The following is a 14353-nucleotide window of genomic DNA, read 5'->3' as shown; positions in this document are numbered from 1 at the left end:
ACCACGTGACGAAACTGCCTTTAGGCGTCTGTTCTGGAAAGAGGAATGGGAACACTCTTGTCCTTGATGCGACTCTCGGGAAGCTCTGTCTGCTTAATCATTTCCACTGATCGCGATGGCCACGTAACTACTGGAAAATAATTTCGTGGCCTTTCTGTTTGACGTCGTGATAGAGTTTGACGATTTCGTATGTTAGCTGTTCGTGAACTCCACGTCTGAGAATTGACTGCATGCTGTGTAAAGCCAGTCTTGAGTCTGAAAACACGGCCCATGTAGCAAAACTCTGTGTCAATAAATTGAAGCGCACTGCGCAGAGCCGCGAGTTCTGCAGCCGTAGTCGTCGTGACATGTGACGTCTGCAATCGCACTGTTTCTCCTCTTGTCGGTATAAACACAGCACCCCAGAACTGGTCGATCCGTCAGCAGAGATGTGTACGTGGCTCCTGTATTTCTCGTACAACAGGAGTAAACTCAACCGTTTTAGTGCCGGCGGTGGTAGATCTGACTTTGTCTGAAGTCCTGGAATTTCGAGGTGTACTTCAGAACGGCACAAACACCATGGAGGAGACACCGACCTGGCCGCAGGTGTGTACCCCGATGTAAGCGAGGCACGATATGCACCGACAGTTGTGCTGAATGAGGCGCGGGGTCTTTCCAAGGCGAGTGCGGCGATGTGGTGGCAAGAGATCCGGTGAATGCGCCTTACATGTGCACTCATTGTCTCGACGGCGGTGTGCTTCGGGATTGAATAACCTTGAGCAATGGCAATAGCTTCAGCCGTTGACGCACTGCGTGGTAATAGGCATATACTCAGAGCTTGGGCTTGAATGCTCTGAACTGCACGCAAAGTGGTTTTGCAGGTGTTGGATATTACAAAAAATAAATTAAATTAAATTATGGGGTTTAACGTGCCAAAACCACTTTATGATTATGAGGCACGCCGTAGTGGAGGACTCCGGAAATTTCGACCACCTGGGGATCTTTAACGTGCACCTAAATCTAAGTACACGGGTGTTTTCGCATTTTGCCCCCATCGAAATGCGGCCGCCGTGGCCGGCATTCGATCCCACGACCTCGTGCTCAGCAGCCCAACACCATAGCCACTGAGCAACCACGGCGGGTTTGGATATTACAGGTAGGCGGTACCGGAGGAACCCAACAAACAGCACCCGGTACAGCTGTAACATGGATTATGTGGACGCCCCCCAGTTTTTTCCTGCAAGGAGCCTGAACAGATAGATGACATACAGCAATTAGTCGCTTTTTCACGTGAGGAGTCCAGGACAAGTCTCTGTCAATTACAACACACAAAACCCGTCACTTATCCTGGACGATATCACTTGTCCGTTGATGGATATGGCGTATGCAGACATTGGCTTCCGGTCAAACGCCACCACTGCGCACTTTTCCCACGTCACCTCCAGACCTTGTTTACGAAGGTAGCATGATGTCGATGAGGCCGCCTTCTGAAGCCGAGCGCGAAGCTGAGGCCGTGTAACCCCGCGACGTCCAGATACAGATGTCGTCGGCGTAGATGGAGAGTCAAATGGTGCCTAAACAGGTCCTCGAATAGTCCAATAAGGGTTAGAATAAAAAGCGTTGGGCTTAGTACTCCGCCCTGAGCTACTGTAATACTGAAGTGTCAGGTTATCCCCGGTGAGCTCTTAGAATGATCGCATCTGTAGCTAGCTACGAACCCAGAGAGATATCTTGCCATCACGTCCTATTGCTTCTAACGCATTAAGGATGGCTTCATGGGTAACGTTACCGTAAGCCCCTTTAACGCCTAGAAGCAAGGCAGCAGCGTTTATAGGCCTTCTAGAATTCGACGTTCGTTACCAAGTCGACAACGTTGTCTATATATAGAGGAACGGCCGCGTTTGAATCCTGTCAACGTGTCTGGATAAATTTTATATTGCTCTAGGTACCACTCCAGACGCGTTAGAACTATCCGTTCCATTACTTTTCCTACACAACTAGCAAGCGCGATCGGACGGCATGACGTAATGTCCAAAGGCGACTTGCCAGCTTTGAGAAGCGGAATCAAGCGACCTGTCTTCCATACTTGAGGCACCATGCCAGTCTGCCACGAGTCGTCGTGGAGGAGCAGGAGTGCCTTTTTAGCTCGTTCACCAAGGTTACGCAGAGCGTGGTATGTAATGCCATCTGGTCCTGGCGCTGAGGAACGCCTGCATAAAGCAAGCGCAGCCTCTAGTTGGTCTAATATATATATATATATATATATATATATATATATATATATATATATATATATATATATATATATATATATATGTATAGAGAGAGAGAGAGAAAGGGCACTCCATGCGGGGGATCACGGGAGAATGGTAAGTGATTCCAAGACTGCGTACCAGTGGAGCTTGCTTCACCGGCTATCCTCCTACAGAACGATTCTGCGACTTCAGTCTCTTTGCATCGTAGGTAAAGAGCCAGGGAGTCAAATGCGTGGCGCTGTTTAGGGGTTGCGCGGAGGCCACGAACAGTTCTCTATATAAGAGACAAAGGCTTTCGGAGATCCAGAGACTCGCAGAAAGACATCCATGGTTGTGAAGCCAGCTTCTTCATACGACGCTGTATTTTCTTGTGTGTGCGTCTGGCCAATCTCAAATCATGAATAGACTTTGTGCGCCTACATCTTCGTTCCACACAGCGGCGAATCGCCCGAAGTTTCTCTAACTCGATGTCAAATTCGGTGCGTGCGGAGCTTTTGAAAATCGAATGTGTGGCACCCTGTAAGGCACTTTTTATTGCGTCCCCTACGCTGGATGGTATGTCGTCTCCACAGCAGTCTTCCATGATTTATATTTCGGCCAGTCAGTGCATTGGACGGCTCCGGAGAACTTGGAACTAGTCAGTCCCTCAATCGTGAGACAAGTTGGCGTGTGGTCACTGCCCCGCGTTTCCAAGTCCGAGAACCATTGAACCCTTCTGTTAAAGGAGCGCAAAACAAAGCTAAGGTCGAGGCAGCAACTATACGCTGTTCTTCGCAGATAGATGGGGCTTCCATCATTCAGCAAATAAATTTCTCGTTCAGATGTAATGGGCACCAATCTTCTGCCCCTTGAGTTAATCTTGTGGCTTCCCCATAGATAGTGGCGGGCAGTGATCACCCACGGCGGTGGAGTCGTTGTCAAAATTGACCGTAAGCGCTCGCAGTTTAGACGACTTGATGGTGATAAGTATGCTCCCAGAATTGTGAACGTGACCTTGCTCTTCACAGTCAAACACACGTACTGTTTCTCATTGTCAGGTGATACGGGGTGATGAACATACGACAAGTCACGGCGTATAAAAAACAATAATATTGTGGCATTGCCCGTGGGTGGAGGACATAATGTACTCATACCTGGACAGTCTGATGGTAGATGACAGGTTTGGCTCACAAATCAGAATAATGGGAAACTGATTCACGAATGCAAACTGTTGAAAGTCCGACATACACGACTTAAGTCCTCTGCTGTTTCATTGAAAGACAGATGCATTCTGGATCTATTCTTGAAACGATGGCATCTGGCGAGCCATTGCTTTACCCTAGAGCCGCAAGCACTGGACCCAGGGTGTCCAGCACCTGCAGCGCGCTCCGCGCCAACGGAGTTTTCATGTTGCTGAGTAGAATCCGCATAGCATTCATCAGTGACCGCAACATTACTATAACCTGGCGTTCGTCAGATGCCGTTGATTCAGCGGTTTGTGAGATGTGCCGATCGCGGCGGTATGCGAGGTGTCTTCGTGGCAGGTTGTGCGCTTGGAAGTGCGGGCCACTCTGCAGGATGTTCGAGGCTTGCCATTGTCTTCGTTATCGTGCTGTCTATCATGGTGGCGCTCCGCGTTTTTGTAGCAGCCGCTTTAGCGGAAGACTGCCTGTTGCCTGCTGCGGCGTTTTGTTGCACTCTTCGGTGGCGATACTGTCGTCGCCTAAGTGTAGCGGCAGCCTCGCGGGGCGTTGATTGATCCCGAACCATGCACTTTAGAAACGCGAATTCCTTCCGGACCCTCGGGCAGTCCTTCGATGAGGCTTCGTGGCAACCACAGCAATTACGGCAATTCAGGACAGTCACGAAGCAGGCGTCGTCTAAATGGGATTCAGCGCACCGCTGACATATAGCGTTGTTCACACAGACACTTTTTACGTGACCAATCTTGAAGCACTTGTGACATTGCAGGGGCTTCGGTATGTAAGGTCGAACTGCATGGCGGACATTGCCAACTTTGACGTGAGAGGGAAGGCAGTCTCCCTCAAACACAAGCCTCACGCAGCGTGTGTTTCCGAGTCTGGTGAAATGCGTGATGACAGTGCCTTCTGTTGGCTTTATTAATATTGGCAGGTCGTCGGCCGGAATGGAAACGTCAACGTCCTAAATAACGACAACAGTGCCGTTACCGCCTGTAGGGATCATTGACTGCGCTTTTACTTTGTTGATTTCCGTGACATTCCGAAGACTGTAGTGCACTACGATGTAAAACATCTACAGCCACGACATTCTTCCGCGAGCTTATTCTGACGTCTTTAATCTCATTCGGTGCGATGCCCTCGAGTAACAAAGAAAGAACCTGCCTGTTCAGGAGCCACAACTTGGAAATAGGGTCCACGGGCAATAAGAGAATAGTGTGTGGCCAGCGCTGTGGCATATTCTTCACAGTTGAAACACTTGCCGGTGATGACGCCCGCAGCAGTCTTCTTTTTGCCTTTCGGCTCATGACAGCCTTGAAGTCGTCGTCCGAGGAGTCGCAGCTTTCCGAGTACAACTCGGTGGCTTGGCAGCCTGTGTCGCTTGAACTCGCTGCTACGTTTCCTGGACGTAGGCCGACAGGGCGGCTGCGCGCCAGGGAAGTCCTCGTAAGTTTTTTCGTCCATTGCCGGAACGAGGGAGCGACATCTTCCAGAATTTGCTAAGAAAAAAAGCGAAAATGCAGAGACAACAGTGCGAGTGTTCAACTAGAGAATCGCAATAGAAAGAATTGGTCACCCTGTAAAAAGTTTCACCCGGTAGGCTGCGAGCAAACCTTAGAAAAACTTAAAGCCCATCCGCATGAAGGCAACAGTATGCACTACCGAACGCCGGAAACGTGTGAGGAGCCGAGGGTGACGATTAGTGAAGGCCTGCCGGACATCACCTATATAAAAAATTTTTAATGTGTATGCGGTGGCGTAGCAAAGCTGCTGATGGCAAAATAACGAATTGCGACAGATGGTTCGAGAACAGTGTAAATAGAGAGTACAATTTAGTATTGCACGCAGTTTTATAAAAAAAAGGTACAAAAAAGCGAGTGCAGAAGAGGACGAAACACGGAGGATGAGCGAACGCCCTGCTTGTTTCCTGCAACTAAAGATTTCATTGCGTAGATGGCAAAGTAATGAAAACAAAAGTTTAAAAAGCCATGAAGGTGAACGAGAAAGAACACATGTAGGATATGTCTTCCTCTCGAAAGCACCAACAATAGGGCGCGCCACAGCTCATTGAAATATCGCACATTTGGCTCAAGTGTTCTTGCTCGGGCACCATGCGGTGCATCGAAGTCGTTTTGTGGCCTTAAATCTGAGACTACAGGATTCGAAATCCTATCGGTGACACAAACAGTGACTGCCATTACTGTGATTCTAATTTCGTTGCCGCGATGAAGCACATTACGAAGCATTAAAGAGGTCAAACAGCACAAATAATCAGTCGTACGCATAGTTGGCAGGGAAGTAAGCAGGAAGCTATGCTGAGCTGCTGTGAGAGCGCGTAATTACTGAATCAGCGTGCGTATAGGCTATCCAGGGATCCAGTTTAGAAGAGTATGGAAGATCTTCGCACATGGCTGGTGTGTTTAGCGTTACACCACCCTACCAGTCGTGATACCTGATCACACCAACGAGCACACAAATATGAACTGTGTGGCGCCTGAAAAAAATCTTGATCACGTATTTATGATCACATATAAATAAAGTTAAATAAAGTTCTCCGTCTGTCTTACCAGATGACTATTGACACGTGTACTTTTATATCTCTATCGGGCGACCACGTTTGACCGCCTAACAAACGTTATCGCGCAGCGCAGGACGCGCCTGCATGTATCGGAAGTTTCTCGAAAGTTACCGATGGTTCTATCCACCGTGTTTTTACCGAACCTTGTGTTATCCGATTTCATCGCGTGACGCGAATGGTGTAGAACTTTGTGGAAGACACGCGGGTCCCAGCGATTAGTCTGAAACATTCGACGACTGATGTATAAAAGCCGACGCGCTTGACCCGCTGATCAGATCGCCGTTTTTCTTTAACTGTAACCTGTTTTTGTGGGCACAGGTTAGCCCAATAAGTTAGTTTCGTCTTTCACAGTATTGCTACTGTGTTCTCTATACGCCACTACCATGTGACACTATAGATGTTACAAACGAAGAATGACAGACTACTGATTACGTCTACTACCCCTCACAATCGGCTATTTTCTGCCATGTGCCCTGTCACAGCGGATGCCCGGCGCACGCTGAGCACGCCTCGTTTACATCGTCACGGAATTTGTCGGTCTCGTACACGTGTGTTCTTTAACGTTTCCGCTTACAGTTCCCGAAGGCAATCCGTTATTTTTTTGTTAAACAGATTTCTTGCAGCGCAGATGGCGAGGCTTTGCTTTTGGTCGGCTTCTGCAGGTCGAGTGCCTCGATATTCTTCTCGCCCGCGCAGAGTGGCAGGCGAGAAGGACATCGAGGCACCCTTGGCGCCGTGGATAAATTGTTAACGAGCCTCGCGGGTGGCGGGAGAAAAATCTGCGCTGAAGATAGTAATAGCTTTGCCTTCTAATTTGTTTCACACCGGCAGCAGTTATTTATCAAGGTCACTAGGTGCCGTGTTTTGCTGTTCCTTTAGAAATTACACCAGAGCGGTTCCTGCACGTCTGTATTTGCTTTTGAGAAATAAAGAGCAAAGAAAGAGAGAGGGAAGAAATTTTAACCGTGAAAATTGTGAGGTTCGCTACTTTGGGAAAAGAGAATAGGGGAATAAAGACGCGATGTGAAAACACGGTGATAAAGGTCCATGCAGTGAAGGATGTTCGTAAAGGCCACTCTTTTCCAGAAAAACCATGCTACATTATCTGGCGGGATAATGAGCGCTTAGATCGATGTCCAAGTATCGCCCGGACGCACAGTGGACGATCGTCCTGTTATCTATCTTTTTTTACAGAAGAGGGTTGTAGCGCCAAAAAAGACAACACATAGCAAGCGAGACGGGACAGGACGGGACTTTATCTGTTGAGAGTGATAGTCTGTGTTAGTCGAATTGAGAAGTGTAGCAAAATAGATAGTTGATAGTGTCGCAGGCTACCCAGACTAGTGGAATCATCATCATCATCATCAGCCTAGTTACGCCCACTGCAGGGCAAAGGCCTCTCCCATACTTCTCCAACTACCCCGGTCATGTACTAATTGTGGCCATGTTGTCCCTGCAAACGTCTTAATGTCATCCACCCACCTAACTTTTTGCCGCCCCCTACTACGCTTCCCTTCCCTTGGAATCCAGTCTGTAACCCATAATGACCATCGGTTATCTTCCCTCATTACATGTCCGGCCCATGCCCATTTCTTTTTCTTGATTTCAACTAAGATGTCATTTACCCGCGTTTGTTCCCTCACCCAATCTGCTCTTTTCTTATCCCTTAACGTTACACCTATCATTCTTCTTTCCATAGCTCGTTGCGTCGTCCTCAATTTCAGCAGAACCCTTTTCGTAAGCCTCCAGGTTTCTGCCCCGTAGGTGAGTACTGGTAAGACACAGCTGTTATACACTTTCCTCTTGAGGGATAGTGGCAACCTGCTGTTCATGATTTGAGAATGCCTGCCAAACGCACCCCAGCCCATTCTTATTCTTCTGGTTATTTCAGTCTCATGATCCGGATCCGTGGTCACTACCTGCCCTAAGTAGATGTATTCCCTTACCACTTCCAGTGCCTCGCTGCCTATCGTAAACTGCTGTTCTCTTCCGAGACTGTTAAACATTACTTTCGTTTTCTGTAGATTAATTTTCAGACCCACCCTTCTGCTTTGCCTCTCCAGGTCAGTGAGCATGCATTGCAATTGTTCTCCTGAGTTACTAAGCAAGGCAATATCATCAGCGAATTGCAAGTTGCTAAGGTATTCTCCATCAACTTTTATCCCCAATTCTTCCCACTCCAGGTCTCTGAATACTTCCTGTAAACATGCTGTGAATAGCATTGGAGATATCGTATCTCACTGTCTGACGCCTTTCTTTATTGGGATTTTGTTGCTTTCTTTGTGGAGGATTACGGTGGCTGTGGAACCGCTATAGATATCTTCCAGTATCTTTACATATGGCTCATCTACACCCTGATTCCGTAGTGCCTTCACGACTGCTGAGGTTTCGACTGAATCAAATGCTTTTTCGTAATCAATGAAGGCTATATATAAGGGTTGGTTATATTCCGCACATTTCTCTATCACCTGATTGATAGTGTGAATATGGTCTATTGTTGAGTAGCCTTTACGGAATCCTGCCTGGTCCTTTGGTTGACAGAAGTCTAAGGTATTCCTGATTCTATTTGCGATTACCTTAGTAAATACTTTGTAGGCAACGGAGAGTAAGCTGATCGGTCTATAATTTTTCAAGTCTTTGGCATCCCCTTTCTTATGGACTAGGATTATGTTAGCGTTCTTCCAAGATTCCGGTACGTTCGAGGTCATGAGGCATTGTGTATATAGGGTGGCCAATCTTCCTAGGACAGCGTTCCCACCATCCTTCAACAAATCTGCTGTTACCTGATCCTCCCCAGCTGCCTTCCCCCTTTGCATAGCTCCCAAGCCGTTCTTTACCTCTTCCGGTGTTACTTGTGGGATTTCAAGTTCCTCTAGCCTATTCTCTCTCACCTTATCATCGTGGGTGTTACTGGTACTGTATAAATCTCTATAATAAACTCTTCAGCCACTTGAACTATCTCATCCATATTAGTAACGATATTGCCGGCTTTGTCTCTTAACGCACACATCTGATTCTTGCCTATTCCTAGTTTCTTCTTTACTGCTTTTAGGCTTCCTCCGTTCCTGAGAGCCTGTTCAATTCTATCCATATTATAGTTCCTTATGTCCGCTGTCTTACGCTTGATGATTAACTTAGAAAGTTCTGCCAGTTCTATTCTAGCTGTAGGGTTAGAGGCTTTCATACATTGGCGTTTCTTGATCAGGTCTTTCGTCTCCTGCGATAGCTTACTGGTTTCCTGTCTAACAGCGTTACCACCGACTTCTATTGCGCACTCCTTAATGATGCCCATAAGATTGTCGTTCATTGCTCCAACACTATGGTCCTCTTCCTGGGTGAAAGCCGAATACCTGTTCTATAGCTTGATCCGGAATTCCTCTAGTTTCCCTCTTACCGCTAACTCATTGATTGGTTTCTTATGTACCAGTTTCCTCCGTTCCCTCCTCAAGTCAAGGCTAATTCGAGTTCTTACCATCCTATGGTCACTGCAGCGCACCTTGCTGGGCACGTCTACATCTTCTATGATGCCAGGGTTCGCGCAGAGTATAAAGTCGATTTCATTTCTAGTCTCACCATTCGGGCTCTTCCACGTCCACTTTCGGCTAACCCGCTTGCGGAAAAAGGTATTCATTATCCGCATATTATTCTGTTCTGCAAACTCTACTAATAACTCTCCTCTGCTATTCCTAGAGCCTATGCCATATTCCCCCACTGCCTTGTCTCCGGCCTGCTTCTTGCCTACCCTGGCATTGAAATCGCCCATCAGTATACTGTATTTTGTTTTGACCTTACCCATCGCCGATTCCACGTCTTCATAGAAGCTTTCGACTTCCTGGTCATCATGACTGGATGTAGGGGCGTAGACCTGTACAACCTTCATTTTGTACCTCTTATTAAGTTTCACAACAAGACATGCCACGCTCTCGTTAATGCTATAGAATTCCTGTATGTTACCAGCTATGTTCTGATTAATCAGGAATCCGACTCCTAGTTCTCGTCTCTCTGCTAAGCCCCGGTAGCACAGGACGTGCCCGCTTTTTAGCACTGTATATGCTTCTTTTGGCCTCCTAACTTCACTGAGCCCTATTATATCCCATTTACTGCCCTCTAATTCCTCCAATAGCACTGCTAGACTCGCCTCACTAGATAACGTTCTAGCGTTAAACGTTGCCAGACTAGTGGAATAGCCCAAATATAATGGGCCCTCGGCTGCACCCACTGAACCTTCCGTGGCAAATTCGAATTCCACGCACAATGCTACAACGGGAGAAACATCTTCCACGTCTGCTGTGGCTTGGCGTTCCCTTTGGTGGGATTCGAACCCACGACATTTGGTATTAATTTGCGCGAAATTAATGAAGGCACTCAAACCTGCGACCTTTGTTGGGAGGCAAACACTCGAGGTGGGAGTCGAACCCACTTGGAGATATGGGCAAACCGGCGATATTTCCAATTCGATTTACAACTTGAGATCGTGAACGTCGAGTCGAACCCACGACATCTTGTGTTAATTAGGGCGAAGTTGATTAAGGCACTCGAGCCCACGACCCAACATGGAGGTATAGGCGAACCGGCCATATCTTCAAGTGGGATTACAATTGACGTCGTGAAGGTCGAGTCGAACCCGCTAACTTTGGTGTTAAATACGGCGAACACAATGAGGGCATGGTTTATTAAGATATAGTTCATCAAAGCGCTCGAACACACCACCTTTGGTGTTAATTTGGGCGAAGTTGACTAAGGTCGAGTTAATAAAGGCGCTCGAAGCCATAACCATTAGTGGGAGAGAACAAGTAACAGGAAGCAACAAATAATTAGAATAAAAACGTCAAGTAATGTAATGAATGCCTCGTGAACCGGCAGGCTTTCGCGTTCATCCTCTTTAGCGTACGATAAAGCGACTGTCAACTTTTTTTTTAGTGACGATTGACAATTGAAAGCAAGCATGGCGAAGGAGATGGTGAGATAATTCTACGTGACAAAAATCGCCATGAACTAGCTGCAACAGCACAGAGTTAATCGAAAGGGCCCCGAGTAATCTCGCTCTGGTGCAATTTCTAAAGGAACAGCAAAACACGGCACCTAGTGAACTTGATAAATAACTGCTGTCAGTGTGAAACAAATTAGAAGGCAAAACTATTATCTTCAACGCAGATTTTTCAGTAAGTACATAGAGAATTACCGTGAAATTCGCCATAGAACGATAAGCAAGATGGCCATGCAGGTGCCGCTCGGCACAGCAGGTTACATGCAGGTGCAAAACAAGGAAGCTGGACAATGCACCAGAGCAAGTGCTTTTGATTAAAAGAAACAAGAAAAAGAGGCCCACGGTGGCGTCACACTATACGCTTGGTATTTTGCCATCGCTGCTTTTCGTAGCTATTTCACACGCCAGTCAAGTAATGTGGTGCTGTGGGCTCTGAGCGCGGGGGTTAAGAGAGATATCAGAATGTTTATCCTCCTGTCTGTGTCATGATCACACATCTTGTTTTGTATCAGCATTTTTTAACACTCCGCAACACTATTGGAGTGCAGTTTTTTTTTTTTTCCCAAAATGCTTCGTGGTACATGTCACCCTTTTTTTGCCTGGCATGTATTACTATTTCGAGGAATCGAATCGAATTGGTGGCAGCCATGCAAATGTATTAAGTTACATGCGCAACGTAGAGATTGGAGAATCAGGACAGAGTGGTGTTGTACTACAAACCCTGCTAGACAAGTGACTCCAAGTTACCAGGGTACTGTGAAAACAATTCCTCAATGCTGTGTTTTTCTCGCAAATGTTTACGCGTCCCTGTGGCTACGTGCCATTGAGTTTGACCTCGCCAGCCTGTCGCGCGTGCCATTTAGCGTGGGCTGCGTAACGTGTAGTAACGTTTGCCGAGGAAGCAAAAATGACGCAGTTTCAAGTTTCACTGACCGAGAAGTGACTGAAAGGAGCTTCGTAGACGTGTGCCAAAACAGAGCTTCAGCCACAGACATGTTTTGGCATACATCTACGAAGTGCGAGGTCGAATTCCAATTGCAATCTATAAAGACCTGCCTTCACTCACGCTGTGCTGAACTTTCCGGTCTAGCTAGCAGATACAATACAAACGTACGCAAACGGGAACCGGACCCTGATTAGCGGGCTTTCCCTCAGCGCACACGGTGTCTGAGAACTTCGTTCAAGCCGGCTGCGCGCGTCCACTCGAGAGCTTGTCGGATCTTGTGTCCCCTCTGTTCTTTGCTTCATTGATTTATTTATTCCTTTTTTTTTTCATGGCTCGGCCCTTATGTGCTCATCTTGTCGGCTTACAGCAACACTTGAGCGTTTGTAGCACTGCTTTTCCGGCCTAGAACGATCTGAGCCAGTCGAGCACTGGACCTCATTAAGGGTGCCTGTGATTGCAATTAGTGTGTTTTAAGTTGAACCTATGCCGTGCTACAATTCCACTCAGAAGAGAAGCCCGTATGCTACAAATGAAATCAAACGCACACTGAATAGAACGGAGAAAATTGAAAGCTAGGCTTGTAGACTGCGAAGTTCTAATTGAGTTTTTTTTTTATTTCCAGCAGAACGCTGAAACCCAATCAAGGTGATCCCAAATTGACCTGACACCTTTCCTACTGTTTGCTAGTTTCATATAGCTTTCTTTCTTTACACTCTCAACATCGTTTCAGTCACCGATATACACACAAAGCATCCGCCAGAAGTTCGTTAATTATGTGTGCGTCTTTAGGCAGACGCACGTGCGTTTATGCGACCTTCGTTCCATATATATCTTCCGAACAGGTTTATTCTCTCACCTTAATGAACGACACTTGCACTCTAGTCGTCTTTCATATGGGCTTTGCTGTGTAAGAGCTTTATCTGATACCTATCATACCTGACTAAGAGTGGAAATACGTGTTTACAAAATGAAAGAGCGCAAAAATAATTGAAGCACGCGCAAGCAGTATTAAAAACAGGTTTAGGTGATCCAGTAGGTGCAGCATGCGTTAGCACCTCATGCCAATAGAGAAAAGCCTGCTGTTATGCATTACATGTACTTCAATATACTGCTATGCAGGAATATAGTCAGGGTATGCAGGTAGCACTACAAATAACAGCACATCTTTGTCAATTGCTTATAGGATTTCCTGTACCAGGTGGTACTACATTAGGGCGCAAATGGCAGTGAATCAAGCTTTTATAAAAAAATTATAGCGCACTTTTTACCCGTCATGGTAGCTTAGTGGCCATGGCGGTGCGTTGCTGAGCTCTAGGTCGCGGGTTCGATGGGAACTAAATGCGAAAGGGCTCGTATATCATGCATTGTGTGCCCGTTAAGGAACCTCAAGTGGTTAAAGTAAATGCGGCGGCCCCCAGAAAGGCATGCCTGATGATCAGATTTCATTTCATTTCCTGTCAGGGTCGAGACATCACAGAGAGGAGTGGGTGGTATCAAAATATATATATATACACACACACACACACACACACACACACACACGCACGCAATTTTAGAACAATAGTAGGGTTACAAGAAGTTTTGGCAAGAGCTTTTTTGAATTCGTTGGTATTAACGATTGAAACAACGGAAGCGAGAAGGCGGTTCGAGTCACCGCTTGTTGTGGGAATGAAGGACTTGAAATGAAGGTAGTGCGGCAATATGCACGTCAACCGTGAATTGATGATCGTTTCTGGAAGAAATGTACAGTGGTGGTAACAAAATATAGGCGGTAATGTAAATTTCAATAAAGTATAGTTGAAAGTCCAGCGTCCATCCGTGTCTAACGCCTTTTCCTTGTGTGCGCGTCCTTTGTGTTTCGCTGGTACCCCCTTTTTTTCAAGTTACCAAAAGAGAGTCGCGCATTTGTTTATTTATTTCTTCATACTGTGAACCCTCTGCTGAGGGTTCTTACAGGGAGGATTTAAATACAGGCAAACCATATATACAGGTACATCAAGCGGCAGCGGAATCACAAAAATTCATGTTTACCAATTTTTCAAATTCACAAACATCACTGGCATTTGCCACAAAGCTTCGTATCGCGTTCCAGAGTTCAATTACGGCAGGGAAAAAAAGAAAAGCGGAACACATCACTGTCAGCAAAGTATGGGCGTAAAACATAGTGATGATTAACACGACTGCTTCGTTTTCCCTGGACTGCACATACTCATCTTTGTCGATTTTTAAATGTCCCTGTAGTATTCTAAAAAACACTTTCAGACATTTTTTTTTTGCCTTCGTACTTCTATAGTGTTTCCAGTTCACAAGACGGCAACATCAGTGTGACGGAATCTAAACGTCGGTACTTAGAGCATATGAAGCGCGCGGCACGACGTTGAACATTTTCTAACCTTGTAGTCATTTCTTTCTAATGAGGGCTCCAGATGA

Source organism: Dermacentor andersoni, chromosome 1, assembly GCF_023375885.2.
Source record: "Dermacentor andersoni chromosome 1, qqDerAnde1_hic_scaffold, whole genome shotgun sequence".
Taxonomy (NCBI): Eukaryota; Metazoa; Arthropoda; class Arachnida; order Ixodida; family Ixodidae; genus Dermacentor; species Dermacentor andersoni.
Note: the sequence above shows the minus strand (reverse complement) of the source record.